The 19,747-nt window shown below is 38.3% G+C and overlaps 1 long non-coding RNA gene across 1 annotated transcript in view; it reads right to left on the bottom strand.

Annotated features, from left to right (window-relative positions):
• Window positions 1-17,738, bottom strand: part of LOC141921872 (uncharacterized) — a 31,324-nt gene extending 13,586 nt beyond the window's left edge. Inside the window, exon 1 of the long non-coding RNA XR_012622809.1 lies at window positions 17,681-17,738. This is a non-coding gene — a long non-coding RNA (uncharacterized LOC141921872). The remainder of the gene's footprint in view (window positions 1-17,680) is intronic.
• Window positions 17,739-19,747: the final 2,009 nt, after the last annotated feature.

The following is a 19,747-nucleotide window of genomic DNA, read 5'->3' as shown; positions in this document are numbered from 1 at the left end:
ATAAATGGAGGCTTCTGGGATTGCTGAAAAATGCCTATGGCAGATAAGAGGATACCCTGAAGCACAGGGAGTACCTGGGGTTTGCACCAGGAGTACTAAAAATAGCTGTCTGGGGTGCTTCAAAAGGAAAGAAGAAATAATGCATGAACCAGGCCTCCAGCCAAATCTCCTGCCCAGAGCACAAATCTCATCAGCAAGTTTCCAGAACTGCTGAACAGGACAAGGTTCAGCACAACTGCAGACACAGCTGTTTTAGACTTTGTTAGAAGATGGGAAAGTGTCTTGTTCTGGTATTCAAACTCACAGAGCACATGGCTGCATGTCAACGTCTCTCCCACCTGAGTTAAAGAGAATTCCTTGAACAGCAATAGTGCTCAGCACAAGTAGCCTAAGAACAAAAGGGCATTTTAAACTCTCAGTGCTTAATACAGGCACCACAAATGTGAAAATGCTTCTTTGTAGCAGGTTATTTACATGTTATAAATTTATATTATACAAACATTTTTATATTATCATATGCATCATAAATATATTATTTGCTTCATTTGGCATTAAAATTTGTTAGTTTCAAAAGGAATAAAACCTTAAGAATTATTAATTCTTTGTGATTTGGAAAATAATTCTAAGGAAACATTTCATTTTAATTTTAAAAATTTATGCAGGATTCTCTCAAATATGATTTACATCTCTTAGTGGGTTGGCTTTTGTCCCTTATTTTTTGTACAAAATATAGATCAAAGCTCTTTGTTTTTTTGGATAACAACACAGCTTTCACATAAATGCACATCTTATGTATCCTAATTTTTCATACATACTGGTTTAAGTCCTGAGGGAAATAAATGCCACAAAGTTAAACTGATTTACATCAGCTGATATGGCACCTTACACAATGTGGAGATTTAGCCTGCTTTAAATATTCTGAATTGCTTCAATTTATACTGCACATCCACGGAAAATTAAAAATACAGGAAACGCCACTTTCACTTACAGACTCTTTTGACTCTTCTGCATTATTCCCAGACTCAACAGAATCTCACAAGTAGAAGTTTTGCTTTGCTCAGCTTTCATTTCTCTCTCAGAGGGCATAAAAGAAGCAGAACTTTATCCAGGATTTATATTTATTTCCTGAACATTTGGATATTATCTTCTCCTCTTTCCAAATGTCACTGGAATGATATGTGTGGGTATTTCTAGAACAAGTATTTGTATGGGCTTCCCTTCTCAGAAGCTGAAAGATCATGCACAATCAGTATCCCATATGTAGCTGTTCCTTTCAGGTACGTTATCTTCACAATTTGGTTATCAAATGGATTTGATCTATTTTGCTCTGATGTGAAATTGCAAACATTATTTCAAACTCATTTTTCAAATAATGTTCTCAAATGTAGGACCTCTCTGAAAAAAAATTCAGTTTTGACAAGTTGGAATTTTCCAGTGAAGAAACAAGCTCTCAAAAATTCCTCCAAAAGTTTGTCAACAACTTGCTGAATTTCCCCTATGACTTCCTTCTTTGAAGGTAACTGACCATTTCTGAGGTCTTAATGCAGGGTTTCAAGAAGAGGATTGCACTGGAAAGGATGGTCTTTGTTGACAACAAAGGCACGAGACTGAGGGACACTTCCCACTTACTAATTTCCCCATCATGCTTGCAAGCAAACTTCTAATACTCTATGAAAACACCAAATTATTTTCATTGCTCCAATTCTTCTTGTAATCTTGGCCTACGCATTCAGGCAAGATGAAAGCACACAGACAGATGGAGCCGGATGTATTCATTAGGAAAAGAATCCATGCAACTCCCTTACTCTCCAGAGCACTCAATGCAGTGTGCTGACTATCTGCAGATATACCCTTAAAAAGGAATATGAATTCAGCACAATAGAATGAGTTTGTTTTCACAGTGCCAATGTGAAACTAGTTTACATGATACAATGTTCCTATGAGAGAATAATTGTGTCAGGATAATGTAAATGCCATTTACTTATTCATTTGGAACCTCTAATGAAAACTGTTTAGGAAACAAATGGCTAATTATGTTCTACATGCAAAATAATTAAACATTCAGAACATGATATTTAACAAGACTGGATATTAGTATTAAATATGATATCCAATTTTATCTAAAAGAACAGATTAGGCCAATTCAGGAAAGGAAAAAAGAAAAAAGAAAATGTAGATCACCCATGAGATAAAAAGCTGCTGGGGAAGAAATTTGCGAGTAAAAATATAATATCTGGAATAGCTCCAGAGATTCATCGTACTCACACTTGTATTTCCTCATGTATACTACCAGATATTTATCAAGCATGGACGATAATTTATCAGATGAATATTCACTTATTATTCTGAGTTCCTAATCTTCACAGCCATAATATACTATTTGACTCTAGCTGACCTCTCACGAATGCAGTGAAATTATGCCAGAGGGAAAAGATCCTCCCTTAACTCCTTTAGGGCACACTTACACTACATAATGTAGTGCAGCACGGAGATATGCCAACCAGTTGCAGTGCATACCAGGAGCAGTGTAGTTGCACCATGACATTACTCCAGCTGAGCTGAGCAGCTCTGCTAATACATCAAAACTCTTCTGGGACTGGAACCTGCTTTTTCAGCCTGCACTCAAATTTCCCCAGAGAGTGCAGCTGAAACAACCCAGCAGCCTGTACAGCAGCTAACATCTATTATTAGTAGCATCAGAAGCATTTCTGAATGTATACTGAATATTTGTCCTAGTATGTAGTTCCTACCTTCTAGTTACTACAATCCTGAAGTTTTTCTTAGATAGTTTCTAAACCCTTCACAGGGCTCTCAGAGGTGCAGGCTAACCTTGGGATCCCCTGGTACTTCGTGTATGTTTGAGCTAAACAACTAACAAAGCCACTGAGCAGTGCTGCTGTAAGATTATTGACTCCTATGTAATGTGACCTAACCTTCACAGAGAAAACATGCCACACTGAAAGGACATAGTTTCATAATTTATGCTTAACTTAAAAGCTCAAAAAAATAGCCTAAGCATTTTGTACAAATTCCTTCTTTCCAAGTGCTTAGAAGAAAATAGGCTTGTATACCATGGGGAATGAAGTTTGGGGTTTTGGCCTGCACATGTACAAGAGACTAAGGCTTCCTCTGCATTTCAATTCTGCCTAGCTGTCACAATGTGAGTAACAAACATATAAGTGTTCCCAAAGTAGGATAAGCAAAAGGAAACAGTTGTAGGTAACGTACAGCAGAAAACAAGGGCTGGGCCAACAATACGCTCTGAATTCTGCTGCAGCAGAAGAATGCTGTTAATCATCATTTGTTGTCCTCTGCCCCTTCTACCATTTCTTTGTAGAATAAACAGCAAAGGAATTAAGATCAGAATGGTAAATTATTCTTATCATTTATAGTGGTTAAATAAATAGCATCCTCTGTGATATGAAGTAATAATTATTTTCTCCCCTCTCTTTTTCTTAATTTTTCTTCCAAATACTTCTGTGAACTGTTGACTACCAGCAGAAGTAGGGAGGTGATAGTCCCCCTGTACTCTGCACTGGTGAGGCCACACCTGGAGTATTGTGTCCAGTTTTGGGCACCTCTACGAGAGAGATACCGAGGTGCTGGAGCGAGTGCAGAGGAAGGCAACGAAGCTGGTGAAGGGCCTGGAGAATAAATCCTATGAGGAGCGATTGAAGGAGCTGGGACTGTCCACTTTGAGGAAGAGAAGGCTGAGGGGAGACCTCATCACTCTCTACAGCTACCTGAAAGGACATCGTAAAGAGGTTGGTGCTGGTCTCTTCTCACAGGTGATTAGTGACAGAACAAGGGGGAATGGCTTTAAACTGCAACAGGGGAGGTTTAGACTGGACATTAGGAAAAAAATTTTCACAGAAAGAGTGGTCAGACAGTGGAATAGGCTGCCCAGGGAGGGGGTGGAGTCACCATCGCCGGATGTGTTTAAGGGTCATTTGGATGAGATGTTGGGGGATATGGTGTAGGGGAGAACTTTGTAGAGTAGGGCTGATGGTTGGACTCGATGATCCCAAGGGTCTTTTCTAACCTGAATGATTCTATGATTCTATGATTCCATGACTTAGCAGGTGTCTTCTTAAATATGGTTTCTGTTTTCTTCTGTAAATTTCTCACAAGAATGTTTTCTACACTTTTGCTTTCCTAGTCTAGCTGAAACAAAGAGATATCTTGGAGTTAGTTAAAAATGAAATACAATAAAAATAATTACGCTTTATAATCCTAAATGTTACTACTGGAAAAGGCCTTCATTATATCATATATGTCAATGCTTTGCTAATGTAGAACCAAATACTGGTAAGAAGATAGGGCATTTTTAAAAAATACAGTAACAAACCTAAAATGTGTCCCAATTAAGCAATGATGTTACAAGTCCAGACATTACCTAGTCATCTTCATATAAAACCCAGATAAAAGCTTTTGCCAAAGAGTGAAGGGAGAAGTGGCTTGATGAAAGAGCAGCCCAACACTGGTATCATGTTAGATGCCATAAAGCAGCAGGGTCCAGTGGGCAGCCTCCAACAGGCATCTTCCATTTGGTCTTCCACCTTTTTCTAAGAGGCAGCAAGACTTTGGGCCAGGAATGTCCAGGTCCATAGAATCTGAACCAGTGTTATTGCACATAATTACGAAGGAGATATTAGGGTTAGACCTTTTCCTGAGCAAACAATGTCCTAGCACAGAGTTAAGAACTCTCACTGAACCCCTAATCTAAATCTCCCAGCTCCAGAAGCTGCACTGTCCTGGTGAAGATGACTCTTCCTGATTAGTCTACTGTATTACTGTAATCTTCATACTCCTGCCTGAAAGACACCAGAAGCTTGATTTCAGCACTGGAGCTTAATACTCAGTGGAAAATCTGTGAAGACTTTTTGTATGGCTTCTCTGCTCCAAGTGTCACTCATTGAAAAAATCTGCATTTCTACATACGCTTCCTCTGTAGCTCCATGAAACTGCATATTAGCTACAAAATGTGAGAACTACTGGACTGTTCACCAGTTTTCGTATGCTACAGAAAAAAAACATTCCTGAAATTGGGATGCCACAGTATTCTGGTCCCTAATCTCATAGCTGTAACATATTTATGTCCTTAATTAAAAGTGTAATTTCATTCCTCTAAGGTACTTTAAACTTTTAGCACATTTTTTAGGATAAGAGGATGGGGGAAGCAAGGGAAATATAATCCTGCACCCTAACCACAAATGAAACTTAGAAACTAGGAAAATAAACAGTTACTTTCCTTTCCAGGTTGAGTGAAAAGCACACGGACAGCAAAAAAATGGCAGTTCTGGGCCTCCCTCTGCTCTCTGGCCAGAAATTCTTTTTCCATCATTGCCTATAAAGGGTAGGTATTAAAAGAGATAGCAAAGACAAGGTCTAGATATTTCAAATAATTCTGTTTTCATTTATCAATTTGATTATCTGGGAATTTTGTTAAAAACTCCAATGATTTTTATCTTGACAGTGCCTCTTTAATAACTAAATGGAATTCATATTAATTATTTATCCCCTTTAAAGTGCACTGAATAGCTTTGCTGAAAATTACCACGTTTATATTTATAGAACACTAACATGTATAGATAGGTTCAAAATTCATTATTTATACAGTGCTGGCTTTTTATAGGAATCAAGTTCAGTAATTATCATCATGTGCAAGACGCCACCCATTCAGCTTCAGTGGAGTGGGCACAGGGTGGAAAAAAATGCTAAACAGAAAGCTCTAGTAGATTCAGCAATCAATCAAAATATTCTCTAGCCTACTGGTTAGCAGGGAAATGTCTCTAGCAGTGACGGCAAAGTTGACGGAAATAATACCATTAGGTCTGCTTTGTCATTCCTGGATTTTTAGTGACTGTTTTAGTTCTTTAGTCTTTAAATGTTCTACTCAGTGTAGTTACTCAGGCTTACCTTGTTCTTTTAAAAGAGCTGGAGAAGAGCTCAAAAAGAAAGTCCATAAAATACAGTGGGCCCAATCCCGCATTCAAAACTCCTTACTTCTAAGGGTACATAAGGACAGCAGTATGAAAACAACATGTGGAGAAATTTCTTCTAGCCATAGAAAAAATATAGCCCCTTTCCATGTCAGTGAAATGAATGACCTCTCTGTTACATGGGATTTTTGATGTCATTAAGGTTCTGAAAAACTCCAAACAACATTCACCCTATATTTGCAGGTTATATTGAAATTGGCCTGTGAAATACAAACCTTAAACATTCAGAGGTTTACAGAGAAAAAGCTTAAGGCTGTAATCCTGTGGCCTTGTACCTAGCAAGACTGAATGCAGCCCACTTTTACTGCCATCATGTAACTAATGCACCATCAATATTTCATGCACGTAATTTCAAATGAGTAAATAGCTTTCTGCAAGTTGCATAATTTGCTCATAATCTCAGTGCGTCTTGTTCCATTTAAAGCTAAGTGCCACCATTTTAAAAATGCCCCAGCAGGAACGATTCAGTCTAGCCAAGAATGAATGTATCTTACAAAGCCCCCAACCTCACTCTTGCTGCCACCCATCTTCACCACCAGGGCGAACCATTTATCCCAATGCAAACACCAAAACAAAGCCAGGCAACAGACTCTACCAAATATTTAGCATTATGACTATTTAGTCACTAAGGGAGAGACAGGAGAGCAAGCAAAGAGCTAAGCTTTTTGTGACATATGAGGTGTGCTACGTTTAGGGAAGCTAATGAAACCGAGGGCTCAGCCATTAACCTTCAAGGAAGAAAAGCCAGGACTACTGCTTTAAAAATTGCTGGGACCAATCTTTCACCATGACAAGCATTAGTAATGAATAATTAAGCATTTAATATAATGTTGCTTTGGTGAAAAATGATAATTTTACAATTGATGGCCCCTAAACCTATTCAGTGTTATTACGGTGCAGTAAAAGCAGGAAGAGAGCTTTGATGAAATGCATGTTTTTCAGTGGATGGGTTTTCTTCCCTGTGTTTTTTTTTCCTGATGGTTGGACTGAAGCAGTTACAGTTATTAGGTTCAAAATCTTTTCAGAGATGAACAGTGGCCCTGCTGAGAGAATTTCATGAAAAATTTAAAAAGGAAAATTCAACCTGGAACAGTCTCACGTCTCATGCCAGCCCGCCTGAGGTCGAACTGTGTTTTTCTCCATAATATTCAGCTAATGTCAGGGAAATATATCATTCAGGAGATGCAAATGCTGAAACCCTCCAAAATGAAACTTTAACAACTTGACTTGAGAACCTATTTTGATTAAGCGATATGGTTATTTAAAACAATTTAACAGATGCTCTCTTAGTTACCCATAATCAGATGTTTATTGAAAAAGAAATATTTGAGTAGTAAATTATTTGAACTGCACTCTGAGAACTCTCTTTGCAGTTAAGAAAACTGAAGAACTATGCTGCAGTGACTCCTCACAGACATTTCTCTGTTCCTCAGAGCCTGCTGCTGTAAGCAAGAATTTTAACTGTAGATTATCATAAAATAAAAGTTTTGGTGCGTCTCATGAGGAGACAGAGTGCATTTTGTCATCATATATCAGGCCAAATTATATTGGTCTGGCTTAAATTCGTTCAAATATAACTGCTTTAGAATCCACTTTCTAATATAGTACAGAGGGGTTAAATAAATAATGACACCTTTTATATCATAGCTAAGAGGTGATGGGAAGTCTTTGCTCGTTACAGTCTGTACGCTTAGGTATGACATTGGCCAATGACATTCAGTGTACATTTGGTTTGACTCCCCCTAAACAGCCACAGGCCCTGTGAGTTTTCAGGGTATCATGAATTATCCTTGAGAAATAAAAGGCTAAAAAAAAATATCTAATCCTTCAGTAACAGGATTTAGGCTATATTTCCTCTCAGTGGAGCTGATTATTCTTCTAACCTCACAAAGACTGCATTACCTCACATCTATGGTAAATCTCTCCTATGACTTTAAAAACCACCGTGAATTGTGAGGGGTGTGCATACGTGCACATACACATGTGTTTAGAGGTACTAATCCCTCAGCAAAAAAATATAAATCAAGAAAGAACATACAGTTATTCTCCAGATAGACTGCAGTCTATAACAGTTGTGTAGAAATGACCACTAGCTGGGTGCAATAGCTTCTTTTCACAGGGTTTAAAAATGCATCAGCTACCGAAAAATCTAGTAAACAGATTACTGCTGAAAGTCTGACCTTGAATAGTTCGTAAATGAATGATTAATCCCAGGCTCCTAGAAAGAGATGAACTACAGCTTTTTCTAAACACCTAGCAAGCTTTCTAGAAGACTATCTGCAGTAACCAGAGATGGAGCATTATGAGTCTCTGAAGTATAACTATTTTTCCTTTCTCCTGATAGTACATTTTTCAAATTTAAAAAAAAAAAAAAAAAAAAACCACAAACAATAAAATGATGGAATGGGTTTTTCTTCTCAAAGGTTGTTCTTGAAGAGCAGACACTGTAACTCCTCCATGATTTTAAGTAGATCTTAACTATCACTGTTCCACTTTGCAAATAGAGAAACAGAGATACAGAGTTTGGGGTGAAGTTACCAACAGAGGCACAGCTAGCTGTGCCACCTCATCTGCCCTTAGACTTTTGTCATCTGACATCATCTGTGCCCTATCCTCAAAGTTTATCACCATCATGACACCCCATTCCACCTACATGTTTTGGAAAAAAAAAAAAAAATCTTAGGACTGACTCCGAGGGCATCAATACAAAGCCTAACAATTTATGTTTTTAATTTAAGAGAATTGATAAAACTTTTAACCTCACATCAGTCAAAAAATTATTTAAGTCAGTCAGTGCTGCAAGATGGTAAGTCATGACCGAGTTCCTCTCTCCCAAACAACAAAATCAAATGAAATAAAGCAGAGTGAAGCTAATAGCTGGAGTTTATTTTCTGCATGTTTGTCTTCAGGTTTGTTTTTCCATAGGGTTTTTTTATCACATATAATATCTTTACTGACAAAATTCTATAACATCAGATACACTAAAGTGGAAAACCTGCCTTTTTCTCTTAAACTGATTACAGGTAATCAGACTGAAGCCATCCAATCTGCATATTATGTATTTTTTGTATTTTCACTAGTTTAAAACCATTTTCTGGTGGTATTCTCCACTTCTTTTTATAAAAGAGGAAGAAACTATATTTTAAGGCTATTTACTGGACCTTATTGCAGGAAAGTACCAGTCAAATCTACTATTATTTTTCAAAAAGTTTGTTTGTTTATTTTATTTCTACATTCCTTAAAACAATGGATGAAAATATGTGCCCATAGCTAAAGGACAGTGTTTATAATAGTAAAAGATTGTTCCCAAAACAATACTTTATTACTTGATCCTGATCCATCCAGAGGGACCTTGACAGGCTGGAGAGGTGGGCCCATGCAAACCTCATGAACTTCAACAAGACCAAGTGCAAGGTCCTGCACATGGGTCAGGACAATCCCAAGCACAAATACAGGCTGGGCAATGAGTGGATTGAGAGCAGCCCTGTGGAGAAGGATCTGGGGATATTGGTGGATGGAAAACTGACTATGAGCCAGCAATGTGTGCTCACAGCCCAGAAAGCCAGCCATATCCTGGGCTGTATCAAGAGAAGCACGACTAGCAAGTCGAGGAAGGAGATTCTCCCCCTCCACTCTCTTGAGACCCCACTTGGAGTACTGCATCCATCTCTGGGGCCCCCAATATAAGAAGGACATGGACTTGCTTGAGCAGGTCCAGAGGAGGACACGGAGATGATCAGGGGGCTGGAGCACCTCCCTTATGAGGACAGGCTTGGACAGTTGGCGTTGTTCAGCCTGGAGAAGAGAAGGCTCTGGGGATGCATTATACGGGCCTTCCCTCCCCTACAAGAAAGATGGGGAGGGACTCTTTATCAGTGCAGTGATAGGACAAGGGGTAATGGTTTTAAACTGAAAGAGGGTAGATTTAGATTAGATACTAGGAAGAAATTCTTTACTGTGAGGGTGGTGAGACACTGGAACAGGTTGCCCAGAGAAGCTGTGGCTGCCCCTCCCTGGCAGTGCTCAAGGCCAGGTTGGACAGGGCTTTGAGCAACCTGATCTAGTGGAAGGTGTCCTTGCCCATGGCAGGGGGTTGGAACTAGATGATCTTCAAGGTGCCTTCCAGCTCAAACCATTCTATGATCTTATGATTCTTTCTTTATGCAACTAGGATGAATTCTTGACTCCACAGACATCAGTCAACATCTAGGAGTCAGATTTCACAGTTACCTCGTGTGAGTATATTTAAGGTCATGGGTCAGAAGTATGTTGAAGCTCATTCTATTTTCTAGATTGTTCAATACAAGCCAGGTCTGCAGTCACATTGGCACAGCACTGAATCCAAGCTAATGCACGCACTAAGAAACATAGTATATCAGCTTATATAGAATCATAAGATGCTTCTGGCTGGCTCTGGTCATAGGCTGGGCAAGACGCCCGCAAAAGACCAGAGACATGGCATTAGTAACTTCAGGGCCCTGCATCTCTCCAGATTCTGATTCCACAACAGTTTCTTTAAAAGGTGATATTCAGGAACACATAAATATCATATTTTGCCAGAGTGGAACAGTATAATTGGTATGACTCTGTGCTCTGAACCTCAGTTTAAAATGCCCATTGTGCCTGTCATATGAATTGACTAAGATCTTAACATGCAGTTTTAGAGTACAGCACAATCAGAGTAAGATTAATTGCAGGAAGTTTTCTGTCTTCTATCAGGAACAAAGTTCTGGCAATAACAAGCACCGGGTTTTCATCTTCTCACTGTATATGCCTCAAATGGCATAATGACTGAAATCTGAAAATTCCAGATAAGAAGGGAGCTCAAGACTGAAGACATTAAATAGAATCCATTCTATTAGTAAATAATACTGAAAAGCACGGAAAATTCCAGGGAGGGAAGGAGGAAGTCAATTGTATATAGAAAGAGAGGTTAACTTGCTCTTGATAGCAGAAACAGAACACTGTAACACACATTGAATCTACAAAAATATCTCCGGTTCACTTCTAACATGAGTTCTCAGGCTTGGGCTGTGGCTGAACAGGAATATGTGGCTAGCATTCAGTTGGGCCAGCTAGAATTACATTTTTTGTTACAGACACCAAAATAATACTCAGAGGTAAAGACCTAAATATGACCATCTATTGACTGTACTGACACCTGGAATGTAGAAACACAAAGGCAGTTTGCAGAAGTTTTCTCTCCAGAAACATCTTCTTAAAATCCAACAAAGAAATTAAGCTCAGCACTCATTAACCCCACATGTATATCCGTAGAGGATAAGCAAAGAAAAAGAGATCTTATAGAGTGCTTCCTCCACATATAGAATCATCTCTAACATGTATACACCACCAATATTTTCAAAGAACAAAAACACAGATGGAAAACTAGCATATGTAACAGGGAACAGGAGGGAATATAGGCTCATATAAATGCAATCCAAAGTTCTTTGGAACTGCATAAAGTTTAGGAAACCTAGTAGTTTCCTATGAAGTCATTTTTCTTGCTTCTCGGCAGAGACAACACCAACTGGGTAAATTTATTGCTATTAACACCAGAAATCCCTATAGACAGAAATTACAATGGGGCCTCAGTACCTCACTCTGAAGACAAAAAATTCTGTAAATTTCAGCAGCACAAGCCTTAGTGAGGGAAGACACACCTTTGAGAGGGTGGAGGGCATAGTAAGACAGCAACAATCCAGACAGCAACAATCCCTCAGAGAAGCTCACCTGGGATCAGAGAGGGAGCAGCAGGCTGAGGCAACTGTTAGCCTTCCTATCTCTCTATTTCTCAGGATTTTTCATTGACTTCTACCCAGTCAGTGGGCAGAATAAATAGACAGATTCAACTGAGAAAGCTATTTCTGCACAAGACATGGGCTTTACATTTCATAAACTTTACGGTGTGAATTCAAACAGCATGTCTCCATAGACATGCATACCCTTTCACTGAACACCCTTTCACCCAAACCCAAGCCAACACTTTCAAAATGTGTATCTGCATTGATGCTGAGAGAGAGAAGTCCGGTGTTCTGAACACATGATGGACTGAGAACACACCTCTTCTATTTATAAGCTGTTCAGCATTGTTTCCCATTATGCATCTCCCTGTCTTTTTACAGAGATCTACACTGTCACACAAAGCAACACTGTGTATTGTTTAAATCCAACACGGGATTATAAATATAAGATGCAGTCGACGCTCTTCCTTCCACATTTTCAGTAATTTCCACTAAAGGTTCACCTTTTTCCAACAATAATTTGCTTTTGGAAATGTTAATGTAATGGGGGATTAGTTTACTGGATAGAGCCCAAAGACTCATAAACTCTTATTGTGTTACCATATCATTACTTTAACCAGTTCCCTATCAGTAAAATCGTCCAAGACATTGCTACCTAAATTTTTTACACATGTTCCAGGGGATCAAAGCCAGTAACAATCATATGGACCAGTTACTTTGGTGAATACAGGCAAAAAAGGTATCTAAACAGAGAGACATAACTACTGGGTAAAATTAGGGTGTATATATAGCATAGGTAATTTGGGACCTGTTGTTTTATAAATACATTTTGTGTATATATATATGCATCTACAAAAAAGTAAACTGTATGAATAAACAGTATGAAACAGCAGTTTCTAATACACAGCTCTAATGCAAATTACAGTCCTTTCCAATCACAATCTTTTGAAATTATTTCCTTTGTTAAGTTGACCATAATAGATCCAATACATGAACAAAAGGATCCAAGGAACAGCTACTGAGGATACACCCAGTCTGCATGATTCACTGTGTTCACTGAAGCAAACCAGCAGTATTTTGAGTCTTTCATTTCATCCATATAATTTTCACTATATATTTTATCATGTCTGCAATATCTTTGGTAATAGAATCTGCTGGAATTTGCAGGAGGTATTTTAGAAATTGCTCCTTCCACCCTCACCCCCAGAAGATTAAAAAAACCCCAACACTTTGGTGGTCTAAGTATATGTGAAACTGGGTGCATTGTAGAATGTGCTTAGATTTCACAGGACAAAAGATTGCTGCCTCAATACAGGGACCATCGAACCCTGAGATCCCTGTGGATGAATCAATACCTTGAAGTGTAGCCATGACAACCATAGAGATCAAATAGGCTGAGCACACACAGTATTCACAGTATTGATTTTTCAGCACAGGACAATACAGTGCTCTCAGTGCCTGAATATGGATGAGGAGTAGCTGGCTGAGGCAGACTTCTCTTGCGAAGTCTGAAGTGATGCTGCTGAGGAGAGAGCAGCACTTCAAGGAATTTCACACTACTATAGCGAGAGTGTCCATTCTCCAATCATTAAGACAGACTGCAGCCTTTTTGTCCACATCTCACAGCCCCAGGTTTCTGAATAGCTGGTTAGTCATGATCATGAAAAGAAACATTTACTATTCCCTTTTTTTGGAAATATATATCACTGACATGCTGCATATGCTTATGATCAGGGCTTTAGATCTACAACTCTCAACATTTAAAGTATGAAGCTACTTCCCTTTAAATAAATAATTTATATATATACACATATATATAAAATAAAATGTCACCAGCAGTTCAGAACAGCAGTCCATCTGCTCAACAGAAGCAACAGCAGTGCATCATTGCACTGTTGGCCTCTATTCCGCTCATGTTCTATAGGGGCTAGAATCAGAGATTTGGTGTTTGCAACATTCTCTAAAACCATCAATATGACTATGATCTTGAGTGGTCTGGAATGCTACGTCAATGCGATTAATAGTGACCACACCCAATGATCATGACCTCTGACAGTTAAATTTAATTGGAACAACGGAACAGTCAATTCAAATGTGTCAGAAAAAAAAAGAAGTTCAAGAATATGGAACGTGTTCATGGAGCTATAATCATCATTAACATAAAAACTTACCCAGAAAATGACATTTTCCTGCATTATCAATTAAACACCTACAGCCACAAACCAGGTTAAAATTTTTTTTTCTACAAAATGTCATGAAAATTATCTGCTTCCATCAAAAAAACCTCAGTGTGTATTTTAAAATAACAGCCAAAAAATCAAGTAAGTTTCAACCAGGGTGCAATAATTTCCAACTGTCTGACTGCGATGCTTCACAACAGCTCTTGTTTCACCACCTCTCAGGTACTTTCTCAATGGTCTGAAATTCCTACCTAAGTCAGTGCCAACATGTACCAGGGAAAGGTTTTTGTAATGCCATGCTGAAGGCACAAGCTGCCTAACCTAAGGCTGGCAATAAAGGGGGGGGGGGGCGGGGGGGTGTTTCGGAGCACAAAGTTCACGAAGATAGGGCCATGGGGCTGTGTAGGGACCCAAGCCCAGTTCAGGCTTTTCCATGCTGCCTAGTGGAAGTGGTCCCTGAAATGGACAATTCCCAGAAGCACACTTGAGTTTCTCTGAGAAAACTTGGTTGATTTAGACCAAGAGATCTCACGAGTGAACCACCATAGCCACGGTGCCGACGATCTCACGGAAGGAACTTGGGCCAATAGCCAAGTAGTGAAAATAAAAATAATTTTCTTTTGAGTGGAACAGAATATATTTACATGTTCGCTTCTTAACTTTAGGGCTACAAAATCACTATGGCTAGACAGCATGTAAAAAACCAAACTAAGATACTGTTAACATCATGTGGCAATTAATACAGAAAGAACTTCCACCACACTTACTGTATTGCTCCTCAAGCAAGATTGCATTTCAAAATTGCAGGTTTAGAAACCCACAAAATTTGTTATTCTTCAGCTTGATTTTCTTGATCATTTGTTCTTTTTTTCTTGAAAGCAACTCTTTCCTCTTTCTGCAAGTGTATATTTAAAAAAATAGGCATCTAGAGGAGATGCAGGTATTCCAGAGCATGTTCATACTCATTGGCTGCTTATATCAATCATCAGTATATCCTTTATGTCAAAAAATACAGTAATGATAGTCACTATGAAATAATTGTGAATACACAAATAAACTTTTAGTGAGCCAGCAATAGTTTAAAAAAAATGCAGCATGTCTAATTATATTAAGGATATTTACACTGGGTATTTCCTCTCCAGACTTGTGTTGTACTGCTGCAAGTCTCCAGCTGATCTTCATTGCTGCTAATGTTAAACCAGCTCTTTGTTGCCTGTGGAATTATGCCAATATGGAGCAAGAAGGAATCAGGCCAAGCTATTTTGCAGAAAAAGCACTCAAAATACTAATGGCTAGGATTCCTAGAGTCACATTTAAGTAAAACTATAAATTGCATTTTACCAAGTGCTTCTACTGTAACACCTTATTTCTATATGGATACTCAAAGAGCAGCAAGAACATGTGTTTGTTACTACAACTAATAAAACTTCTGCTGTATCTGCTGGCTCTCATTTAACAGGCCATAGAGGAGATGTGCATCTTTTTCTCTTTCTTCTCAGTCACTGCCAAACAAGGGGCTGAAATTTCCCAGCCTACCCTGTGAACCAAACTGAGCTGCTGGGAAACCATCCACTAACACCCAAAATAGCTGGAAAAATTATATCTAAAAGTCAGTTACCACATAGGAAGCTATGACTAGGTTCAGAGATAAATCTCTAAAGATAAGTAAGGTTAGATATCTCATGGTCTCAAGCTACATAGATAGTACATGTTAATCTAGAATACAGTCTGAGTAAAAAATGCTCAACAAATTGAAATATTAGTGTTATTAAGGAGAAAAATTCATGCACATCCAGCAGTAAAAGTATTACTTGAGACAATGCTATTTTTCAAAAGCATTGCCATATTCCATACTATATAACAAACTGATTGCAGTCTTTGGTGAATGAACTTGACCTGCTTCTCCACGTGTTTCATAATGCACCTGTGATAAGTTTTAATGGTCCGTGACATTTATGCACCTGTTCCTTTGCTCTTGATTTGCATTCCTTTATTGAAAATAATGTGGTCTTGTTTCTAATTGCATGCATCTGTCCACAGTTCAAAGACTCTAATTCTTCCTAATTAACAGATAACTGATTATTTAGAGAACCTGTCTGTACAATTCATGAATTCTCAGTAAGATTATGATCTCTGAATATGCTTATGTCAAAATGTAGTTTTATTCAGTGACTTGCCTTTGCCTGTATAATTTTTTTTTCCATGTTGCACACTATTCAAGAGTAGAAGATAAGAACTAACAGAAGAGGATGGTTTACTTAAGCACTCTACCACTGAAAAATATTTAGCATAACCACCAAAAACATCTCTAAAGGATGTGGTCACACACACAACCATGTTACCTGGCTATGTTTGTTGTGGCCTTAGGGAAACTGATCAAAGTAATACCTGATAAAGAGTTTGGAGAGTAACACAAGGGCAGAGTCTGCTGTTGTTCTTCACTTGTTTTCAGTCACTAAAACCATAGGTGAGCAAGCTGTCTGCAGTAAGAACCCGGTGAAGTGGAGGAAACACTGATATTCTAACAAATACACTTCCCACAACTTCCAGTGAAAGGATGAACTAGAACAAGGAAGTTCATTGCTTTTTTTCTAAAGCAATATCAACACCTGTATGTTTTCTTCAAGAAAGTAAAAATGTGATCAAAAACTACTGAAACCCCTGTTCTGTTCCTCATGTGTTTCTTCATATCCTATCCTCAAAAATACATTTATGAAACACCACAAAGAGATTCAAATACCTCTAGAGACTGTGAAAAAAAGGTGCTTAAGGTATCTTCTCAATTGTAAGGTCAGACACTAAGGACAACATTACAAGCACATTGAATTTCACTTGGAAGGGGTGTTCAACTATGCTTCTCTTTATACCTAGTAGTATGGGGTGGGGGGCTGTTTGCAACAGCAATTGACTTGAGTTCAATCTTGTGAATCCCTAACCTTCTCTAGAGTCCTTACCACTTTTCCTAGCCTGTATTTGTCCATCTGATAAACCTTTCCTATAAATAGTACTTGGCACTTGTTCTGATTAAGCAGCATTTTTCCTCAAATACATATAGTTCATCTAAGTCAAGGTAATTCTGAATATCAATTTTAGACTGCAAATTGCTGAAAAAATGTTTCATTGAAAAGTTTCTAACAAATTCGTAAGTATGCATGTGTAAAGTCCTGCAGACTATTTATTGTATATATATATCTTCCATAAAATATATTTTTGTACTTTTAAGGAGTCAGAAACCAAACAAGTGTACGCAGAATACTGTAGTAAACTAGAACTCAAAGCAATAATTATAAATAATGCATTTTCCAGGATACTGTGATACTGAGTAGAACTCAATCTGCTTAAGAGGCTACACTGCCTGTGATGGTCAGTGAAGGCTTTTAAGTCTTTTTAGCCGTGAAACTTGATAAATCTATTAGTTTAGCCACTAAATACTGATGTAAGACAGAACTGGTATTAAAAGTGTGAAACACAGATGCTTGTAAGGCTGACTTGTGGCACATTTTTTCTGATTGAAAAGGAAAAAAAAGGAACAGTTTCTCAAAATGTTTCTAAATCATATGTTTTTTCCCTGGGAGACTGCAACCATTAGCCTAGAAAATTAGTGACTTGCAAACTGATCTGTTTAACTCTATTTGCCTGCAACAGGACTTCCAAGGGCTAAATTCTATGTAGAGGTTATGAAAGGACTTCTGTGTGGAAGAACAATTAGTTGGCAATGAGGGAAAAGTTTTCAGGATGTACAGGCAAAACTCACCATTTGTTTTGCTGACCAGCAAGATGCCTTGAGGGTACTTTCCTAACATCATCCAGCAGTGGAGATTCCCACAGCAATGGAAGCACCTGTTTCAAATGACAAAACATATACAGCTTAGTATAAGAAAGACTTCTTTAAGTAATTAGTTTATTCCCTCCATTTTAAAGTTCTTTGCCCCCTTTAGTAGCCCTAAGGAAGGATGAATTCATTTACAAAAACAACTCACATTTCTAATGTGAATTGAACTTTCTCATTTGCCAATATGTATTACACTCCATTTGAAAAATTAGATCAGAAACTTTGGCCTGGATTTTTCACTTTTAATCCAGTAAGACCTTGCTATGGTTTGTATTGTTTTGACACTCTGTGTACATACCTTTTGAGAGAATTTTTGTGCAGAGGAAAACTGGAAGTGCTAAATAAAGAGAATCTTTGTGCCTGGGAGCAGGTGTCCCAGCTGTTTGATAAGATTTGCAGGCTCAAAAGATATTGCTTTCTGTTATCCCAAATGTCAGTTGCATGGTTACAGTAGTCATATATTTAGTAGAGGAGCTTAATCCTTCCTGCTCCATCAGCACTGAAGCTGTAAACACTTCTGGTTTATGCCAGTGCAAAGTCAATTTAAAGGATACCAAATACAGATGAGCCAACTACGGTAGATGGAAAGTAGTAGTAAACCATCCATAACAGCTTCAGACAAACTGCTGAGCCTTGGAAAATTATGAAAATTAAGTCTGAATTCTTGAGTATTTTCAGTTTCACCAGTCACTGTTGTCTATAAATCTAATCACAGCAGAAAAAAATTATAATAGCATGACAGATAAGGTGAGAAAGAAAAAGAAATCTTAAACCTGGTTAGAAAATGGCTTGAAGTTTTATATATAAGTACACATAGACAAAAGACATTTCTGTCAGTGGCATTTGCACACCTTTCCTTACCTAAAGCCCGCGCATGATCCAGGAACAGGAAGGTTTGGCTGAAGTGCCCTGAGGGCACTAATAATCCTTAATGGCCTTAGTGATCAGGGGGCGGCATCTGACCCTAGTAATCCTCACCAGGCCTGATCCAGGCCTGTAGTCTGATCCCCCAATTTGACCTGCCTCATCACTATGAACCTGTCTGCTGATCTGGGCTCTTGGTCAAATGTGGCCATGGTCGCTGGGTCTGCTCTGCTGGCCTTGCTTGCGTGGGTCTGGGTCCTGGTTGGCTGAGTTATCCCCGTAATCGGTTCCTGCGCCCCATTCCTTGGGGGCAGCTGTTCTTTGCTGCTCCCATTCAGTTACTCAATTAAACTGCTCAAGTGGAGAAAACATAAATAATTTAAGTCTCTTTGTTTACATTATTCCACATTTAAGTTTCAAGCAAGAATTTTAAAGATCTCTCAGAATGTCTGCATTGTGCTTTGCAGGAGGAAAGGATTTTAAATTATTTTATATTCTCTTGCAATTTTTGTTAAATGTTTTTGAAAAGTTCTTTAATTTACAGCCCTCACCTGGTGGTTGGCTAGAATGTCTACTAAAACATGAATTTGGTTTTAAAACTCCATTTTCTGTAACCTTGGAAGAGAACTCACACCAATGAGACACCATGAAAAGTGACACTGTAATGAAGACAGACATTTTCAACGGTTGGGAATGGGGGCAGGTTTACAGTCATGACTAGTGTTATTAGCTTAACTTTTCAACTTGTCTTGTTGCACAAAATCCCTATTCAATGCCAGGTGACAATCTTAGGAGTAACAGTCCACAAGGTCTGTTATTCTGCTACAAAAGGAAACTAAACTAGGTTGGTTCAATTCAAAGGGTAGATTGTTATTCATTTTCATTTCTCCCTAGTGCTTACAAAAGCTTGCTTGGTTATTTGTTCCAAAGTTTTTTTCTAGAAACTGAAGTTTTGTTGGCTGATCTATGGTTCCTTGACTCTCCTTTTCAAAAGATAACATGGTGGAACTCTTCAGTTTTCTGGCAGGTATACTTCACCAAATAACCAGTAAGAACCATTAATCTTTTTGTAACTAACTTATGACAAAGCTTGTCAAGGAGTTGACAAGAAAATATCTACTTCAT

This window comes from Strix aluco, chromosome 3 (assembly GCF_031877795.1).
Source record: "Strix aluco isolate bStrAlu1 chromosome 3, bStrAlu1.hap1, whole genome shotgun sequence".
NCBI classification, from domain to species: domain Eukaryota; kingdom Metazoa; phylum Chordata; class Aves; order Strigiformes; family Strigidae; genus Strix; species Strix aluco.
Note: the sequence above shows the minus strand (reverse complement) of the source record. Positions and strands in the feature narration are given on the sequence as shown.